At 37.4% G+C, this 20,966-nt stretch overlaps 1 protein-coding gene across 1 annotated transcript in view; it reads right to left on the bottom strand.

The window, feature by feature from the left end:
* Positions 1-19,052, bottom strand: part of DGKB (diacylglycerol kinase beta) — a 782,610-nt gene extending 763,558 nt beyond the window's left edge. The window contains exon 1 of the mRNA XM_004377415.2: positions 18,743-19,052. The gene's annotated coding sequence lies outside the window, so the exon portion shown is untranslated. The remainder of the gene's footprint in view (positions 1-18,742) is intronic.
* Positions 19,053-20,966: the final 1,914 nt, after the last annotated feature.

Below are 20,966 nucleotides of genomic sequence, written 5' to 3' on the forward strand. Positions count from 1 at the left end.
CTAGGTCAAAAAATACTGTTGCACTTGGAGCATTCATTTTAAGTGCAATTTACAATTTAGTTGTAAGGTTATTTGATTTGTTTCCTCTCCATTTCAACACCAACAGTTCACACTTCAGTCAGCTTCTGTCACGCTTTTGCTCCACCACTCCACTGCAACTGTCCTTTTCAAGGTCAGCAAAGACCTATCTTTCCCAATCCTGTGTTCTATCCACAGTCATCTTGCTTGGTTACTCAGTAGTGATTGGCACATTTCAATAGCACTTTCTTCTTTAAACACTACGCAACTTGGCATTCAAGGCAATGCATTCTCTTGGTTTTCCCCTGCCACACCTTCTAGTCAGCTTTGCAGGTTCCTCCAGCTCTCCTCTAGTGCTAAATGTTAATTTACCCCAAGGCTCAGCACTGGACCCTCTTCTCTCGCTGTGTTCAATCCCTAAGTGGTCTCTCCTGGTTCCAGGTTTATAAAAAAACCAAACCAAACCAGTTGCCATATAGTTGATTTTGACTCATGGTTACTCCATATGTGTTACAGTGGAACTGTGCTCCATAGGGTTTCCAATGGCTGATTTTTCTAAAGCAGATCACCAGACCTTTCTTCTGAGGTGACTCTGGGTAGACTTGAACTTCCAACCTTTTGGTTAGCAGCTGAGAGCATTAACGGTTTGCACCACGCAGGGACTCCTTTTGTTACCAAAGAATCACCATAAATATTGGTTCAAGGAATTACCAGGAATACACAGGTCTATAGATACGTCTATCTCCTTACAACTTGCACATTTTTTGTTTCTAACCACTCCCCTTAGTTTCAGCCTCATATATATCAAACTGCCTACTTAACATCAGCACGTGGCTTAGAAGCATTTCAATTGTAATACGTCCATAGAAAGCTAGAACATACCAAAAAAATTAAATCTATACTAGCACGTTATTGAAAACAGCATTCTCTATTCATCGATTTCTTTCCTCTTGCCCAGTCTTCCATTCCTTCTAAAATTACATTATTATATGTTTACTTGTTAATTTCTATCTCCACCATGACAATGTAAGTTTCTAGATGTACCATTTTTCCACTGGATTTTTAATACCTAGAACAGAACCTGGCACGAAGTATATGTTCAACATATATTTGCTAAATTAAATAACTGCTAATTAATATTAATCACTGTCACTAAACTGTAAATTGACTGGAGGTGGAAACGTTTTCTGTGTTTGATAAGCACTGTATCCCCAGTGCCTGGAAAACAGTAGTTATTAAATGCTGTTATAGACTAAACTGTGTCCCCTAAAAATATGTGTATCAATTTGGCTGGGCCGTAATTCACAGTATTGGGCAATTGTCCACCACTTTGTCATCTGATGTGATTTTCCTATGTGTTGTAAATCCTACCTCTATGATGTTAATGAGGTGGGATAGGCGGAAGTTGTGTTAGTGAGGGAGGACTCAATCTACAAGATTGGATTGTGTCTTGAGCCAATTTCTTTTGGGATATAAAAGAGAGAAGCAAGCAGAGAGACAGGGGCACCTCATACCACCAAGAAAGCAGTGCCGGGAGCAGAGCATGTCCTTTAGACCTACAGTTCCTGCATGGAGAAGCTCCTAGTCCAGGGGAAGATAGATGACCAGGATTTTCCTCCAGAGCCAACAGAGAAAGCCTTCCCCTGGAGAGGATGCCCTGAATTTGGACTTCTAGCCTACTAGACTGTGAGAGAATAAACTTCTGTTTGTTAAAGCCATCCACTTGTGGTATTTCTATTATAGAAGTACTAGATGATTAAGACAAATGCTTTTTGACTACATGAATAAATAGAAATATTAAGGTAGTGCCGTCTTACAATGACAAGGGAGGATAGAGTTGTAACAAAAGTAAAGTTATCAAAAATGTCAAGTGCTGAAAAGAGACTCAAGATGGCAAGAATTGAGAGGCAAATGCATTTGACATTAGAAAATAATTAATAAATTTTAAGGCCAATTTAAGTAGAGGTGCATATTGATAGCAGATTACAATTGACTTTAGAAATAGTGAGAGGTACAGAGGTAAAAGCCCCAAAGGCAGACATGGCGCAATGGATATTATTTCTAATATGTGGGTTCCTTTCACATCATGAAACTTCGTACATCATTTAACCATCCAGCATTCTATTACCTCTCTGTCCCGCACTTAAAATGTAAATCCCAAAGGGTTGGCCCTCTTCACTTTCATCTCTGTGTGAAGGCACCATTCACCTGAAAGCCATGAGGACAGAGCACTGCTTAGAATGCAAATTACCAGGGCATTTACGTTTTGCTCTTCAAGAGTTGTTGTTGTTGTAATGTGCCCTTGTGTCAGTTCTGACATGCAACAACCCCATGTGACAGAGCAGAACGGCCCCATAGTGTTTTCTAGGCAGTAATTTTTACAGATAGCCAGGTCTTTTCTCCCTTGTAGTGGCTGGTGAGTTTAAACTGCCAACATTTGATTAGCAGCCAAGTGCTTAACCAGGGCTCCTTAGAGAGTTAAAGTCTAAATATAAAAGATACCCTTTATTATTTTTAATGAAATGGAAATAAGAAAATAAAAAGTCAGTGATAGACCTAAAGGCAAGGTGAAACTTGAATACAAGTAAAAGGCAGGCAACGTAAAAGAGAATGTTTACTGATTCCTCAAATTTTTCATTGGTTAGCTCCCTTCATTTTCATCTTTGTAGAAAGTAGGAGCCAAACATTTGAAAGCTGTGAGGGCTTAACATTTCTCTGAACTTAACATTTCAGAGTTGGTTACACATGGGTAGTTCGTGATCCAGCCTTCTTACTTAAACAATGAAATTTAGAGGTATAAATAAATAAGCATAATGTTTACTGGCCTATCAGAATTTTTCTAAGCTTATTGACTATGAAAACATTTAGCAAAACTATGTTGCCTGCATACTAGTAGGTATGACATGGATAAAGAGGAACACGATTAAATTGCAGGAATTGCAGCTGGGGAGTGTTAACAATATTATGCAGGAAGCGGCGCTGACTCTATGAGGCAGTCCAGTATAGACCTTTTTTATCTATGACTCTAAGCTGGTCATGGAGTCCCTGGGTGGTGCAAATGACTAACACACTCAGTTGCAAACTTAAAGGTTGGAGGTTCAATCCACCCAAAGGTGTCTCAGAATAAGGGCCTAGCAATTTGCTTCTGAAAAATCAGCCTTTGAAAACGCTATGGAGCAAATTCTACTCTGACACACACAGGGTCGTAATGAGTAGGAATCAACTTGACAGTAACTGGTGTGGTTTCTGGTTTTGGAAAATGGTCAGAACAAAGTAGTTTGTTCCGGTTCTAGCACTGGCAAGAATGAAGTCTGTAATTCAGCTAAGTTTGGCCTTCATTTCAATTTATTGTTATACTAGCAAACAATTCTTGCAAAGGATAAATACAGGATTAAGAATGCAAGTGAGTAAACGCTCCTCGAGGCTTTATTTTCTTCCTCACAGGGGCAAAGGCCCCAAAGTTAGGTCCTACAGCATCCCATATGTAGGGAAGAATTTTCTCAGTCACCAAAGTATCGAACGTGAAATTTCGGTCTTTAAAACACTCTGCGTGGTGAGCTATGTCAGCACTCAAGAGCCAGATCTCTTCACTTTAGTGAAATTCTTGCTATATTACAAATATATACACCTGTGTTCTATTACTTAGCGCTTCCTCAACCAAACCATACTTTCAATACAATAAGCCTGACCATGCACTACCATAAACTCCAATTAGAAAACCACCTCTATCCCAAAGGAGATGGTTGAGAAAGATCACTCACAGTGCTCTGTTTAGGAAACAGAGAATAAACATTTCTTGGGTAATAACACGTGGCCAATATTTTGCTAATTGTATATCAGAAAGAACAAGTGTCCATTGGAATAAATTCAATAGTATATACCTAAAATCTAAGAGAGCCCTGGTGGCGCCATGGTTAAGTGCTTGGCTGCTAACCAAAAGGTTGGTGGTTCAAACCCACTAGCCACTCCACAGGAGAAAACACCTGGAAATCTACTCCTGTAAATATTTTAACCTAAGAAACCCTATGGGGGCAGTTCTATTCTGTCCTATAGGATCACTATGCATAGGAATTATTTCTACAGCACACAACAACAACAACCAAAAATTTTGGCCATCTAAAGTAGAAACTGAAAAGAAAAACTCCTAAAGAAATGGAATTCCATTCTAAACACTACACAAACAAAAATTGTGGAATTAGTAGAATCTGGACATTAGACAGAGGGAAATTTGACCAGATCAAAGTAGGCCCTATTTTCAACTTAGACCTACCAAGAAAATAATTTTTCCAAGTTTAAAATTAGTTTTCCAATTTTTTTCCAGTTCTGTCTGGGACAAATATCTGTTATGGATTGAATTATGTCCCCCAGAAATGCATGTCAACTTGGCTAGACCATTATTCCCAGTATTGTGTGGTTGTCCACCATTTTATGATATGATGGAATTATCCTATGTGTTGTAAATCCTAACCTCTATAACGTTAATGAGGCAGGATTAGAGGCAGTTATGTTAATGAGGCAGGACAGAATCTATAGGATTAGACTGTATCTTGAGTCCTTCTCTTCTGAGGTATAAAACAGAAAAGCTAGCAAAAAGGAGAGGGACCTCATTGCTACCAAGCAAAAAGAGCCAGAGGTGGAGTGCATCGTTTGAATCTGGGGTCCCTGTGCTGAGAAGCTTCTAGATCAGGGAAAGATTGATGACCTCTGGAACCTTCCTCAGAGCTGACAGAGAGAGAAAGCTTTCCCCTGGAGCTGGCACCCTGAATTTGGACTTCTAGCCTCCTAAAGCGTGAGAGAATAAATTTCAGTTTGTTAAAGTCATCCACTTGTGGCATTTCTGTTATAGCAGCACTAGATAACTAAAACAATCTCATACAGAAATATATAAATCTGTTTCATTGATGTCTAAAACCATTACTAAAGGGAAAATTTTGACAAATGAATTTAAAATACACGAGTTTATTAGAATTTACCTAATTATAAAATCTAATGGAAACTCTCAATCTGAAAGTCTTCTTCTAAACTTATTCCACATAGTTTTTATTTCGTGAAGTTATACTTTTAAAAATTCCACAGACAAAACTAAGGAGGGCATATACAATATTGCGTTCCAGGCAAAATGACTGAGTGTACGTTTTTTTTAGGTCACAGATAACCTGATTTATATTGTTTAGATAAAAATACATAGAAAAGAAATATTAGAAATTCAAAGGCTACTGCATGGAATACCTCACTGTATGATTTGTGAAGCTGCAGATAAACAAAAAAATGCACGCTCTCAAAGTAGATTCATGTACTCGAATAGATGCATCCATCTGAAGTCAAGGTTTGATATAAATCATGATTCCCACCTGCAAATGGCCTTATTTCTCTCATTAGGTGACGTTTGCTTACATGGAAAGAATGGACGGAGGACAGAGCTATGGGAAAGCAAGAACCTGAACAAGTGACCACCCATTCCTTAATCAAAATGGGAATTATGATTAAAAGTTTCTATAAGCATTATTTTTCACAATTCTTGCAGTATTTGATGTGACTGAGAAAAAAATTTTTTTTTTATGTTGCCGTTGGTACATCATCATTTTAAATGAGACTCTGAGAAAGTCAAACAGCATTGGGGAAAGTAGACCAGGTAATCTTGTATTCTTTCCACATAAGTGAGCTCTTAGCCTTCTGTTTACTTCCTATGAGCTTCAAAATTTCCATGCTTGTTCTTGTCAAATACTGAAAATAATCCTGATCCTTCCACTTCTTCTATCCAGGTTCATGATCTGAACGCCAATAATTACTTCACAGGATATGCCACAAATAAAACAAATGTCTATATCTAATTTAAGTTGCTAAAATTGAAGAAATGAAGCTCCAATTACTACACTTGGTCAATTAAGAAGAATGTCATTTTCTCAAAAGAGAATAACCTAATTGATACTTATCTTTAGAATGAGTAAATATATTTATTACTGTTAAGTACCAGGGGAGAACATATGCTAAAGGATTCTGTACTTATTCTCAATCAGTATAAACTATACTAAAAAACAGAAAGAAGTTCAGAAACATTACATTTCACAGAAAGGAGATGGTCACTTATTTCTCTAGCAGAGTACATTAAAGGATAAAAACATTGTTGACCAGGAAGATGCTTTTATGAGACAATCCATCATCCCCAATCAAGAAAGGGGAATTTTTACAGTTCACTTATTTACTCATCGTTTTTTTTAGGTACCTGGTCTTTGTTAGGTAGTTCTAAGCACTGGGAAAAACAACGAACCAGAGAAACAGTAAGAGTGTAAGTAAGGTGAGGAAGTAGCATTGACAGAAGGGGAACTTTACATAGCTTATTGCCAGTGGTTAAGAGCTCAGCTGCTCACCAACAGGTTGGCAGTTTGAATCCACCAGCCACTCCTTGGAAACCCTATGGGGCAGTTCTACTCTGTCCATACTTGGTCATGGTATTGACTTGATGACAACTTTTTCTTTTAATTGTCAAAGGAACATTGGATTGCAAGAAAAGAGAGTAGCAGTAGGCATTCTTGAAGAGATAAAGATGGTACATGTTATGAAACTTGGCCTAAAAGCAAGGAATACAGAGATGGGGGTGGGAGGATGGAGGATAGGATTTAAATAGTTGTAGATGTTAATATTTTTTTATTAAAATTTGAATTTAATTTAAATGTTTGTGTCAATACAACAAATAAAAATTGATGAAAAAAGAGAAGTTGAAGATTCTTAAATCTCTATTTTCTTAAGAAAATATGATGGGTATGTGTGGCGGGGCTTTGAGAAGGTTACCGTGGAGAACAGAAAGGGAAACAAAACACAGGCATTTAGAAAAATTACCAGGGTCGTGCTGAGATGGGAGATCACGAATTTATTATAGCATCAGTTTTCATGGCTTTGTGATTTTCACTAGCACTCAGCAGCTCAAGTGAAAAAGCAAAGCCAGATTGCTTACCTGAGAAATGGTGAGGATTTTGCCAGATGTAAAACGGAAGGAAAAGAGTGCATGGAAACGAAGATTTGGGTAAGAGAGTTTTGTAAGTTGTGTATTAGGTCTTACCTGAATAGGAAGCATTAGTGGGAAGGGGTCGGGGCAGAGTGAGAAAAGGTTCATTTGGAGGAAATAAGGTGTGTCAAGATACTAAAGGTTTGTGGGAGGGAGAGAGAAAAATATAAGTGTTGTGTCGAATTTCAGGATTTCAAAAGTGAGCATTTCCAGGTAATAACAAGATCCACAATGGAGTCATTCACCAATGGTTAATATGGACTAGAGTGGAATGTCAATGCAGGTAAGGTGGTTCAGGAATTTCAACCACAGGCATCAACTGAAATCCCAACATATATACTTTAACCAGTCAAAATAAGGACAGGAAATATACATGAAAGGAAAATTCTTATCAAGATTTCTAAATCTGAAGGAGTAATAAAGAAGACCAAAAGGAGCCCTGCTGGGTCAAATGGTTAAGCATTTGGCTACTAACTGAAAGGTTGTCAGTTCAAACCCACCCAATGGTCTTGCAGGATAAAGACCTGGTGATCTGCTTCCATAAAGATTACAGCCAAAAAAACTCTATGGGACAGTTCTACTCTGTCACATGAGGTCACTATGAGCCGAAATTGACTCAAAGGCACCTAACAACAACAACAACAAATAAAGAAGACTATAGATGATACTGAGGGGTAGATTGCTCATTTCTCTCCTTCCTTCTCTCCTCTTTCTTTATACGGGGTGTCCCACCCTGTCAAAGTCAACCCATCCCCCATGTGTCTTGTATCCTATCCAATCCTCCATTCTTAGGTATCCATCAGACATTCCTTTTCTCTTCTATTTTTTAATCACTCTCTTATAACTTCTCATAGATATTTAACATGCTCAAAACACTCCCATTTTAAAAAAAGAAAACTTTCTCTCAAACCTCTATTATCCCCCAGAAATAACTCTACCTTCCTTCTAACCTTCATGAACAAAATTTTTAAATGAATAGCTCTGTCCACATTTCCCAAGCTACTTCTCACACCTTAACACTTTCTCATTTAGGTTTCATCCTCATCACTCCAGAAGTATAGTTTTAGCTAAAATCATCAGTGATTTCTGTGGGTTCAAATCCAATGGATATGTAATGTAATGCTTTTTTAAACTCAACGACAGTTGACAGTGGTGGTTACTTTGTCCGTCTTATACAGTGTTCTTCCCTGGCCCTTGGAATGCCACATAGTTCTGTTGTTGTTGTTTCTCTTCACCTATGACAACTCATTTTCATTCTCTGCAATCTAATCTACTCCAGTATATTCTAAAAATATTAGAATTAGTCAGATTTTTTCTTAGAATTATCTTCTTTCTTGCTTTACTTTCTTTTCCCAGAGACTCTTATCTACTCCAAACACTTCACTTAGCACTGATACCATGAAATTTATGTATCTTCTTCCCACTTTGCTGCTCTCATCTCTTACTCGCATACTCAGTTGTTTACTCAAGAGTAATGCTTGGATTAATGAAAGGAGTACTGGTTTTCACATGAGGGTAGTACAGTAATGATCTCTAGACATACATTTGTAAGTACTTTTATCGTCCTTTCTTTTTTTGAGTAAATAGCTATTCTTCCCGAAAGACCCAACTCAAGTTCCAAATTATATGTGATAAATTCCTTAGTCTCTTGCTCCCCTCATCTTCTATAGCAACATGTGCTAGCCTCTATCACTGCCCATAGGTCTTGAGATTATAATTTCTCTTTCTATGTATCTTCCTCCAACACCCAATTCAGAATCTCCTCAATGTCAAGACCAGGTTCTATTCATTTTCCAACCAGCATCAACTAGGGCATTTGATGGTGTCTTAACTATCTACTGCTGCTATAACAGAAATACCACAAGTGCATGGTTTTAACAAAGAGAAATTTATTCCTACAGTCTAAGAGGCCAGAAGTCCAAATTCAGGGTGCCAGCTCTAGGGGAAGGCTTTCTCTCTCTGTCGGTTCTGGAGGAAGGTCCTTGTCATCAATCTTCCCTTGGTCTAGGAGCTTTTCTGCACAGGAACCTCAGGTCCAAAGGATGTGCTCTGCTCCCGGCATTGTTTTCTTGGTGTTATGAGGTCTCCATGCCTCTCTGCTGGCTTCTCTCTTTTATATCTCAAATGAGAGTGGCTCAAGACACAATCCAATCTTGTAGATTGAGTCCTGCCTCATTAACATAACTGCCGCTAATCCCATCTCATCAACATCATAAAAACTCAAAACCAAACCCGTTGCCTTTGAGTCAATTCTGACTCATAGCGACCCTGCAGGACAGAGTAGAACTGCCTGGTAGAGTTTCCAAGGAGCACCTGGTAGATTCAAACTTCTAACCTTTTGGGTAGCAGCCGTAGCTCTTAACCACAACATCACCAGGTTTCTGACATCACAGAGATAGGATTTACAACACATAGGAAAATCACATCAGATGACAAAATGGTGGACAATCACACAATGCTGGGAATCATGACCTAGCCAAGCTGACAGATATTTTGGGGGGACACAATTCAATCCACGACAGATGGTAAGTGCTCAATATTTTAAAATTAATAGTTGAATGCCAATAGGCCAGCACTTCCTCAACTGTCCTCTGAGGAGATATTAATAGGTGCCCCAGAGGGAAAGGTTCTGTGGTTCAAGTCAGAGAAGTTTGTTCTAAATTCCGCTTTAAGGAATACCAACACACAATTGCACCTAAAGGACTATAAACATTCCTGAAGTAAAAAAGAAAGCAATTTAACTTTGTTTAATGTTTAAATAAGGAAAGGTTTATTTCTCTTTCTTCTTCTAATATTTTTTAACATGGTAACATATTAGCATTCTTAAATTTTTTCTTTTCCCTTAACAGCCTGGACTTTAACTCATTAGCAGCAGCAAAACAAATGTTAAAGAATTAGAAGTTATGACACATTCTCTTTTGTCCAAGATATTCTCAGAAGGTAAGATGCAAGTTGCTAACTTCTTCAATTTAACTTTGATGCATCTTAGTGGAGGATAATTTTGATCACTATAGCACAACCATACTATTGCCATATATATCAAATTTAAAGATTTTTATTTTCTTTTTTTACAAATTACTAATTTCAGGAATTAAAGTACTTTCCCTAACCATGAAGAATAGCAGTACTATTATATCCACAATCAAGATGCTGTTTTTTGTTTTTGTTTTTAAGTCCTCTTGTAAAGATAATATAGTTACCAAGCACCTAATATACCACCAAGCAATTATTCAGGTAGCTGGAATGATAAAACCTTTGATACCTCCAAAACAAAAATTTCCACATGAAGCTCAAAAATCATAGTACTTAGCTTTCAGAATATGTTGTATAGTAGAGTCTGGATAGAATACATTCAAAACCATGGAATGAAACAAAGCAATAGTCCTCCACTGAATGGCTTTTATGCTATGCTTTTTCAACATGTGACAAGGAAGGAAACTCTACTTGCCAAATAAAAGTTCTGACATATGCCGTGGCAAACAACATCATGAAACAATAGAGCACTCATCCTGGTAATCAGAACTCTTACTAAGAACAACACGACAGCTAAGTGACTCATCAGCTTGTATGTTCTTTCTCTATTCTAGTAATTTGGGACAAGTGCGGGGAAGTTACAAGTTGTTTATGCGCAGCCCAAAATGACAGGCAGGAGAAATTAGTAAGCAACATTAAGTGCTTGCATTTTTCTAATCTTTAAAAGCTTCCTCAAGCTGAATAACCCTATAATATAAAAGTAAAGGTAAAAGCGATGTGGGAGTAATGTTTTTGACTGAATGAAAACGTTTCACTCAATAATTCTAAAATTCTAATTCACCATGAGTTCATCTGTCTTGGTCTTGTGGATTTACTTCAGGTGTATGATCTTCTTATAGTCACTGTCAACAGGAGAGACCTGTCCTACAATGAAGAAAGCAAGAAACAATTCTGCCATGGTCATGTATTTGAAAATATAGTGTGTGTGTGCGTGTGTGTGTGTGTTGCAGGGGAGGGGTTGGATTCTTATGAGTCTTAAAACTAGCTTATTCCCAAGTAAATAGCATCTTCTGTTCCTCTCTATCTCAACTCTATGGTTCTTTCATAGCACTTACTATAACAAAAATAACAGTAAAGCATGTAGTTGTTTCCTTGTTTAAGTGTGTTTGCTTCTGGCTTTCACCAAAGTGTAACTTTGCTAGTGTAAGGATTTGCTTGTTATTGTTACTCTTTCTTCCCAGAGCCTGGCACACTGCCTGGCATACAATAGCCCATCAACGACTGAAGGATGAAATAGGGTCATGGTGTTAGTAGTTCTATTTCTTAAAGTGATAGTTTTAATATCTTCATCTACTTATATGAATCTTAAACTTCCCAGAAGTAGCTGAGTGCTCTTTACAGCCTCCAAAATACACCCCAAGAAAGGCATGGCAAGGGAGAACTTCTTAGTTCCTATTTCTTTTCATTAAGGAATAAGTAGAGTGATTCCTTGGTCAAAAGCCCAAGCAGAAACACTTCCTTACAGTCACTGTCTCAGCAAAACAAATTGCTGAATAAACTACAAATGCATCTTTTCTGCTTGAAGTTCTGTTTTCAGGTCAAGGATCCTGTAATGTGTTTCCACAGTGCCTCTATTTCTTCCTCCTTCCAATTTCATATAATTCATAGGGATTTGATCTAGGTAGTTATAGTTTTCCTCACATAAGAGGTCATGTTTTCCCAGTATGCTACGGTATGGGTGCTAGAGTAGTCAATATAGAGTAAAACAAAATATAATTTTTTATATTAAATGGATGACAGCTATGACTATGTTTTAAGAATATCAGAGGGGTAAAAATGAAAGATTCTTCATGGCTTTAGGTAAAGGGAAAGGAATTAAAATGTTGATTGATTCTATGTCAGCCACTCTCTGGCATGATTTACAGGTGTTATCTAACTTATCTATGTTAATAATCACTCCATTTTGTAAATAAAAGTCAAAATAAATAAAGAAGACCCCAAAAAGAGGGCGTTTATATTAACATTTAATATATTTTATGAGCTTCATTAAATATTTTTACTGATGTAACATTAAAATAAGGATTTTTTTTTACATTTAAATTTCAAGATATTTTCTTTACTATTGATCCTCTGCTGTCTATCTGAGACAACATTTCAAGTAAATAGGAAATAATAAGAAATAGCTAATGTTTCTGAGTGTTTATTTTGTGCATTTGGTTCTAAGTCCCTGTGTACATAATTAAATTATTTAATTCTATGAAGTAGACTCATATATCATTGTTTTTATTATTCCTGTTTTACATCAAGAAAGCTAAAGCATAGAATTTAAGTTACTTGCTCAAGGTCACCCAGGTAGTAAGGATTCAGCCCAGGTAATCTGCATGAGATTAAATTCTTAACCCTATACCACAGTGCCCAGGAAAAGAATGATGAAATTCAAATAAGCATCTTTGCATACTGAGAACTTATTCGTGGAGTCTGCTTCTCCACACCCTCAATCACAAATCACAACTCATCTCCTCATGAAGAATCAAAATATGATATACACTGGGATTCTTTAAAGGAAAAAAAAAAGTATATTAAAAAGGAAGGCCCAGCTGCCACACTGGGGAAACTTCCTCCTGAGATTACTGCTAATGGAGCTCCAAGGAAATTTTAAATAGCTACCACACTTCTCATCCCATCTGTCCCTTGCTTATACTTGCTTATTTAATAACTGATCCATGTAGATTAGAAAGAGAATAAAATAGATTAATTTGACCTAAGATGGCAATTTAAAAAAATATTGTAATTAGAAAGTCATATGTGCTGTCCAGTTTACATTATATTACATAATGAAATAAATTCATAAAATCATTAATAAGTAGAATCCAAATTATCACATAAACTGAAAATGCTTCTTTGAGAGAGGGGGGATTGGGGATTGATTTTTCCCACCATTATCAATCGCTTTATTTTTTTCCAGTGGTACTCAAGTATCAAATGTCTCCTCACATATATGACTATTTGTCAACTATGGCAGAATAAAAATCTTCTAAGGTTTTTATTTTTTTTTCACAAAGGAGACAAGAATTTGAGAAATAATTTTAAATGCCCAATTTTTTAACTTAATTCTATTGCCCCACAAGAACAAAAAATCTTTGGTTAACCGCTTATTCTAAAATTTGGTTTTTATTCCCCCCGGCAAATGATACATTAGTAACTTGTAACTGGAAATTAGGTATCATTAAAATTTTTAATTTTGTGATCTGCAAATAAATGTTATCCAACATATTCCAAAAATTAGTTCCCTATAAGGTACCTGAGTGGAGCAAATGGTTTGCCTTTGGCTACTAACAGAAAGGTTGGCAGTTCAAATCCACCCAGCAGCACAGTGGAAGAAAGGCCTTGTGATCTACTTACATAAGAGCATAGCAATTGAAAACTCAATGGAGTGCAGTTTTACTCTGATGCACACGGGTCATCATGAGTAGGAATTGACTCTATGGCAACAGGTTTTGTTAATATTCTTAAATGTAATACCACAGAAAGTAGTAAAAGTATTTTGAATAATTTTATTCTAATCATGAGTTATACTTATTAAAATATATTCTCTGGTTCAGTCCTTACAACTTGCATTTGAAAGACCATTCTCTGGTGAAGTGATAAAGGCTAAATATTAAAGAGTTGAGGCTACCTATCTCTTCAGGGGTTTGAATTAGAGCCTTGAATTCAATCCATTAAAGGAACTGCTGATTGAGCTTCCAACATTTTATTAGACTCTATGCTGAACACTAAAGTTCCAAAGACAAATAAGGCTTGATCTCTGTCCTCAATGTAGAAAACAGATCATTTCAACCCTCTATGACACAGTCAGTAATAAGGACAAGCACAAGTTTCAGTGGAACTACAGAGGACAGTGGTTAGGATCTAAATAGGATCCCCAAAATACATAATGCCAGAGTAAAAGCGTGAGGGATAAAGATGAATAATCAGGTGAAAAACATTACAGTGGAGTGAGGACAGAAGAATCTGGATGTCAGGAAAAATATTACGGAGAGGCAGGTGTTAGAAGAGACAAGTCCAAAAAAAACAAACCCACTGCCATTGAGTCAATTCTGACTCATAGTGACCCTATTTGACAGAGCAGAACTGCCCCACAGGGTTTCCAAGGAGCACCTGGTGGATTCAAACTGCTGACCTTTTGGTTAGCAGGAGGTGTGAAATAGCAATGAACTGCTGAGAGTTGGAAGCCACTGGTAGTTAATAGTGATCTTAGTGCCTTTTGGTTAAAAGCATGGGCTCTGGAAATCAGATTGTGTGGGTTCAAACCATTGTTCTATTCCTACTAGTTTGTAAGTCTGGGCATGTCAGTTAGCTCCTCCTGCCTCAGTTTACTCTCTTCTAAATTGGAGATGAGGATAATAGGATTGCCTGATAGGGGTATTGTCAAGATTAAATGTGCTAATTTATCCAAATTCTTCTTATAGCAACTGGCATGTAGTAAGCACTCAATAAAAGTTTCTGTCAGTATTTTTAAGCTGAGAGATGAAAAGAGCCAATGGGCAGGAGGACCAATTTTATACGTGAGCACCACATTTAACAATCAATCCCTAATCTAACGCTATTCCTAATCCCAACTTCCAGTGTCACAAATGGCAACAGAAAGAATCAGCGCCAACAATGTGAGTGGACTTACAAAGCTTCATCACTATATACCCATCTGACGATGGCTCAGAAGTATCAACTTTGCTTATGGCGTATATTTATTTATTCTTTGATTTGGAAGTAACAGCTTTTGTGCTCCTTGGAGTTGTAGAGACTGGCATATTTCCAATAAAAAATAACTGAGTCAAGAACAGCGAGTTTCAGATTTACAGTGCAACACAGATTTCTTATTAAGAGGCAGATTCTTCATTTCAAATTGTTGACTCAGATAATAGTTTTAAAAAATTCAGCTGTTTAAATATAGCATGCTGAGAAAGACCAATCCAAAAATATTGTTTGGCTCTATGCCCATAACATTTTCATTTTATTCTCTGTTAATGTTTGTCTTCTGTGATAAGAAGACAAGTGAGAGTAATCATGTTAGCCTTTATAACACTTCAAATTTTACCTAAATGAACCATTTTGTTTTGATCCTCACTAGTTAAGGATGGCCTTTAACTTCCCGGCAAATTTTCAAAAAATGATTATACAAGAACTAGTGACATTTCCATGCACTGTTTCACCTCTTTGCTCATCATCTGGCCTTTCTATCCCATTTTCCTTTGAATCATTTTTTTTTTTTTTGTCTTAAAAAAATGTATGTAAAGGAGATTATCTGACAACAAGTCTAATCTATTTTTTATAATCAGATCATACAGCTATTAAAGAGATGCTCTGAGTCTGCTTTATCTGTGAATTTAAAAACCTCTACCGAACACACATCCCAAAGAGTTAGTTTTTTAAAAAGTCCCTCAGGACACATAATCTGGACAAGTTCTTATACCAATCTCCCACCATGTAATCCCCTTATTTTCCTTTTATCTGTCTTGGTTTTTGGAGCTTGCCACTCCTCTCCTCTGGTTTAATTCTATCATCTTACTTCCTGGCAAAGGCGATTCCCAGTTTCATTCCTACTCTTCTTCATGGAGCCAGAGCAGAACCCTGCTATTAGAATCACGAGTATGCCAAGTGTGGATCTGGAGTCAGCTTAGGTTCCTCAAGTAGATACGATCTCGAGTATCACCACAGAAGGGAGTTCTCTCTTGACTGGTATGATTTTTCAAGCACTCTCCATCCACTCCATCTACAAAACAATAAGCTTGCCCCATACAATCCACAGTAGAGTACCATTTCAATAAAACGAAGTGGTCAAGTAATTAGGAGAGTTAGTCAAACCTAAGAGCTAATCCTAACTCCACATTTACTAAACATTTGCTTTAATAAATTTACTTATTCCCCCTGGGACTGGGTTTCTTGAAAATGGGAGATAAAACCCTCTTCCTCCTGTAGATGTTATGCCATAAATGAGAAGACACATTCAAAGTGCTTGACCCAGTGCCTGCCTTTACTACACTTGTAATAACTGGCAACTACTCATTCACTGTGTGGTAAGTAAACAATACATGCAGACAATCCTGGGAGTTATCAATGAGTTGAACACTCTTTGTAGTCAGTACTGAAGAGTGAACAAGTAGTGGGCTCTTACCTGAGGTCAGATTTTGTATTGGTGCTTTACAAGAGAGAAAATGCCACAAATAGGGAGGACAACAGGGAGAGGCTTCTTCACAATTTTGCCTGTAGATTGCTCTGGAAAGATACTGCTAGGCTAGAGGTATTACTCATAAAAATACTACAACAGTACTATGCATGTATAAATAATGTTCTGGTCCTGAGGCCAGCCAGGAGAAGTGTCCAGGAAAAGAAAACTCTTAAAATGTCATTTCAAGCCTATATATCACATCATAGTCATTATTAGTGGGGCAGAATTAGATTGAGGGACAATCAGCCATCTCTTTGTCTGGTTCGTCTGGCTACAACCCTTCCTTCTTTCAATACTGTGCAAGGAAAAGCATGAGTCATAGGATACTTGCTTAGCTTAGTTCACTGTCCCAGAATATTTTACCAATGGCTTTAACCTAAAAATAATTGTTTTATTTCAAAAGTGGTTTTAACAATCATCTTCCCAGACATGACATGAGGTTTGTCTACCAGTAGGACAACCAAAATATGAAGCACAAGTATTGCCACAACTCAACTCCACCTACCTAAGTTTCTATCTTTAAAGAAATTTTAACATCTCTGCATCAGTACTAATCAGCCTGATTTCCCTTCTCTTTAGCTAAATACCTAACGTTCAGGCAAAGGTCTATTTTAGAGTATCACAGGACTGCATGCAAACTCACTCCAACCATATTCTTATAGATGTTTCCTTTTCTTCTTTATTGCTATCGAAAATTTTGAACCACGCTTACATGTGTAATATTATAAAAATATTTCCCCTGGATTATATTTTACTCAGTGATTCACAAAGTCACATGTAGATGTTGTACACAGAGAAATTATATGTGTGCAGAATGGGTTGCCTATAACAACCTGGGTACTCTGACGATGCCAAAACTATGAACCCAGCCTTTATATCCAGAGAGTCCCAAAATGAGCAGCAAATTCAGCAAATTAATTCAAGTTACATTCTGGGCATATTTTATTTTTAATATAAAAATAAAGTTTAGGTGGATTATAAAAAGAATAATACAGTTTAAAACTGAAATAATAGAAAAGTAGTCCTTGTTTCCTCTTTTTTAAAGATGGAAGATTTCAGAATTACTTTGCATTTGTGATAGTTATTTCATAAGTTTTGATACCCCCTTATCCTATAGGGAGGAGCCCTGGTGGCAGTGTAGTTAAAGCACCAGGCTGCTATCCAGAAGGTCTGTGGTTTGAATCCACCAGCCACTCCATGGGAGAACGATGTGGAAGTCTGTTTCCGTAAAGATTTACAGCCTTGGAAACCCATGGAGCAGTTCCACTCTGTCCTATAGGGTCGCTATGAGTCAAAATTAACTCAATGGCATTGTTGTTGTTGTTTTTTAATCCTATAACATTTATGGTTTATGGAAGTGTCCAGCTTAAATTCCTAGATTCTGCTTTTGGTAACCTCTGTTTTTTCATTAATCTTTCTTTGAGGAAAATATAGTAACACAGTAACTTCTCCAGTGATTCTACAAGTCTAACATTTTTATGTAACCTATATTCTTTCTGCTTGAGGGGTTCCTTTTATTTTCCTTATTTTTTTTCCATTAAAAAGTGTGGTCATTATGAAAGAGAATCTAGTTAAATACCCCAACATTTCTAGATTTATTCTTTCTGGTTTCCATTCTAGAAAAGACCATTGATGTTTTGCCTGCATTCCCATTTATTTGGTCATTTGCTTTACAATGGGCTGCCCCTGCTGTCCTCTTTTTACCTCCTTTTGAAAGAGTTGGTTATCTGCAATTTGAGCAACCAGTTGAAGTAGTTTTTAAAAAGTTTTTAAGCCTTTATTTTTCTGCCAGTAAACACAAATCTGCTCGGTTTTTAAGTATAAAGTCATCTATGTAAAAATCACTGCTTTGAAATCGCAAGGAAGAGACTATTAAGCAAGCGGAGGTTATTGCTGTAGTAAACTGAGGGAACCCTCCCTGTCCCACCCACTCAAGAGTATTTGAATGTTTATCGTATCATCAGTGTCACCTAGACTGTTGCCTAGCAGTTACCTAGGGAGCTGCTTCACATTTTATTTTAATATGGTAAATCCAAGAAGTGTTTTGTTTATTTGTTTGCTTGTTTGTTTTACAGATTAGGAATAAATATGGAATGAAACTTGTAACAATTAACTGGGACCATTTGAAAGTCTTAGCCAGCCTCTTTATGAATTTTCTTCTGAAAACACAATTAGAAAACAAGCTACCATCTCACTGGTAACTTTCAGGAGACCATTCCTGCAATGAAATCTAGAACAGATTTACCAGTTTTGCTTCATAAAATCACAGTGGACAGGGCGCTTTCTGCTTGCCTAACTAACAAGAGGTATCCGTGCAAATAACTGCGAGTTATCCGACTAGAGCACAACTACGACAGGAGTCAGGGAGACAACCCGATTTAGTATCTCGTGAAGAATTCAAAGGTTCACTCCTGAAAGCTAGGCTTTTCTAACTTTCCTCGCCATTTCTTCTCAGCTTCCCTTCCCCCACACCACATACCCAGAAGCCACTCAAATTGCTATCCGTGTGGAGTTTAACTTACTGCAGTGTGATGCAGGCGAAGACTGGGTGCATCTCTGAAGCGAGAGCAACTGCTTTTCCGGAGAGGCACTGGGACCAGACAGCTCAGGATCCCTTCCAATTCACACGCTCTCCGCTCAGTGAGGCTGGCTCGCAGCTTGGCTTCCCCAGAGGAGTGGAGCTTCAAGAACTCTGCTCACAGCATCTCCTCCTCCCTACTTCCACCCCCTTCCAGAACACACGGCCCATCCTAAATAGTGTCTGAAAGATGGAAATCTACTTCCAGTGAACAACACAGGCTGCCTGCAAACCACTAGACCCTGATAATTTGCAACTCAGAAACCACGGAGGCTGAAGGACGGAGGTTTTCGGAGACTGAAAGTCATCTTTGGCACCCCCCTTCCCCACCTTTTACTCCTCCCACCTTACCGCCCCTCACCCTTCAACCGCGGCCACCTCCAGTTTCTCACTGAAGCTAGGTATCACAAATGATCCTGTTATTCTCAATACCAATAAGCATCAGAAGAAAACTGAATTTGTCAGAGATTAAATACCTGTTGTCCATGACATCAGTCATCTGTCATCTCTCTTAATCCTTGATTTATATGAAGATGCGTTGATATTGGAAGTGTGTGAGCGTGTGTGGTGAGGGGGAGGCAATTTGCAAGGCTGCAAGCAACAGCCCTGCCTATCTCCGGCTGCAGCTTCTACAGCTGCTATTGCTACTATTGCTGTTGGAGCTCAGGGAAAAATGAGACAGGGAGACAGTGCTTACAGCTATTTAACTGCTGGTCCAGTTATAAGACAGGGGAGGAGACTGTGCAGGTATGGGTGGCTGTTCTTGAGACATTAAGCTTGAATCACTGTGATTACTACCACTCAGGATATATTTACCCTCTAACAGGAAACCTGATACCTATCTTCCCCTCTCTCTTCTACTAACTTTAGTCCTTGATGGGTTATTGTTCAGCAACCACCTGCCTAACCCACTTCTAGCAATTGTAGCAGCTGCACACTCTATTGCTATATTCCAAACTGGTAACCTGGGAGTCAGGTGACTGGAGGATGGAAGAGGATGTAGAAAAGGAAGACAGAAGGCAGTTGAATATTGAAAGTGAAACCGTATGTGAGTGTAATCAATGATTTATATATGAGCTAGGGCACAGTTGAAAATTATCTTTTTGAGCTATGTGTGTAAAGTAATTCACTGGGTAATAAAAAATGCAAGCTGGTCAATAATCACATCTATTTCATACAAAGTATGCGGAACCAGATAGTTATTAGGGAGTGTGTTTACCAGTTTAGATGTAGGGTATCTTGATATACACATCCCTTGGTGGCTCTCAGCTTCCCCACACAATATCCACTGTGATTTCAATGCATTAACATCTCTGTCAGCTAAAAACTCTGGTAAAACTTACTGGTTTCTGATGTCTATGGACTCTCCCTCTCTCTCCTTATTGGTTGCTCATTCTCTGCCCTCATTTTTCTCTACTGTATTCTCATATAAGGAAATTTTCAACAGAACCAAGAAGTTAAACGGGTTCTCAAAGCTCCAAAAGACTGAAATGATACCTCTTCTTAATAATAACTTAGTTTTCTCTAGCAATAGTTTGTCATCACATTCTTGCTCTGACAGACACTGGGTAGAAATGAACAACCCCTCCTAATTCTCTCTCTCTCTCTCTCTCACACACACACACACAATTTCATTGAATAGTACTGTTAATCCACTTTCTGCTTTAAGTTGTCTGAGCTAAAATTAAACTTAATTCATTTTAATTTTATTTAGAATACATACCTTTAATCATATCTACCTTGCTCTGAGCACTTTTCATATTTGCCATATATTTTCCCAGATGTTAGGGCTTTCAAATAAGGATTAAATTGGACAAATGAGAAAGCAGAAAGAAGATGTCTGCTGGAAATTTAAAAAAGGACCCAGAAAGAGGGAAGGAACCCAAAAAGATTAAATAATACATCTTTGCCGGATCTATTTATATTAGAAAATCACCACCTTTACCTAAACAAAGGCTAGTTAATGTGCAAAGCATTTAACAATTATCCAGTAAATATCAATTTACCAAAACCAACATAACTACAATTGTAACAGAAAATATCATAGGTTAATAGCACGTTTAAAAAAAAAAAAAATCATACAATGCTCTAAACAAAAAGAAAATCCATAATTTTTTAAATGTCAAAATTCTAATAAAGCATCATATGAAATAACCACATATTTTATA

The sequence above is a fragment of the Trichechus manatus genome, unplaced genomic scaffold (assembly GCF_000243295.1).
Source record: "Trichechus manatus latirostris isolate Lorelei unplaced genomic scaffold, TriManLat1.0 scaffold00050, whole genome shotgun sequence".
NCBI classification, from domain to species: Eukaryota; Metazoa; Chordata; class Mammalia; order Sirenia; family Trichechidae; genus Trichechus; species Trichechus manatus.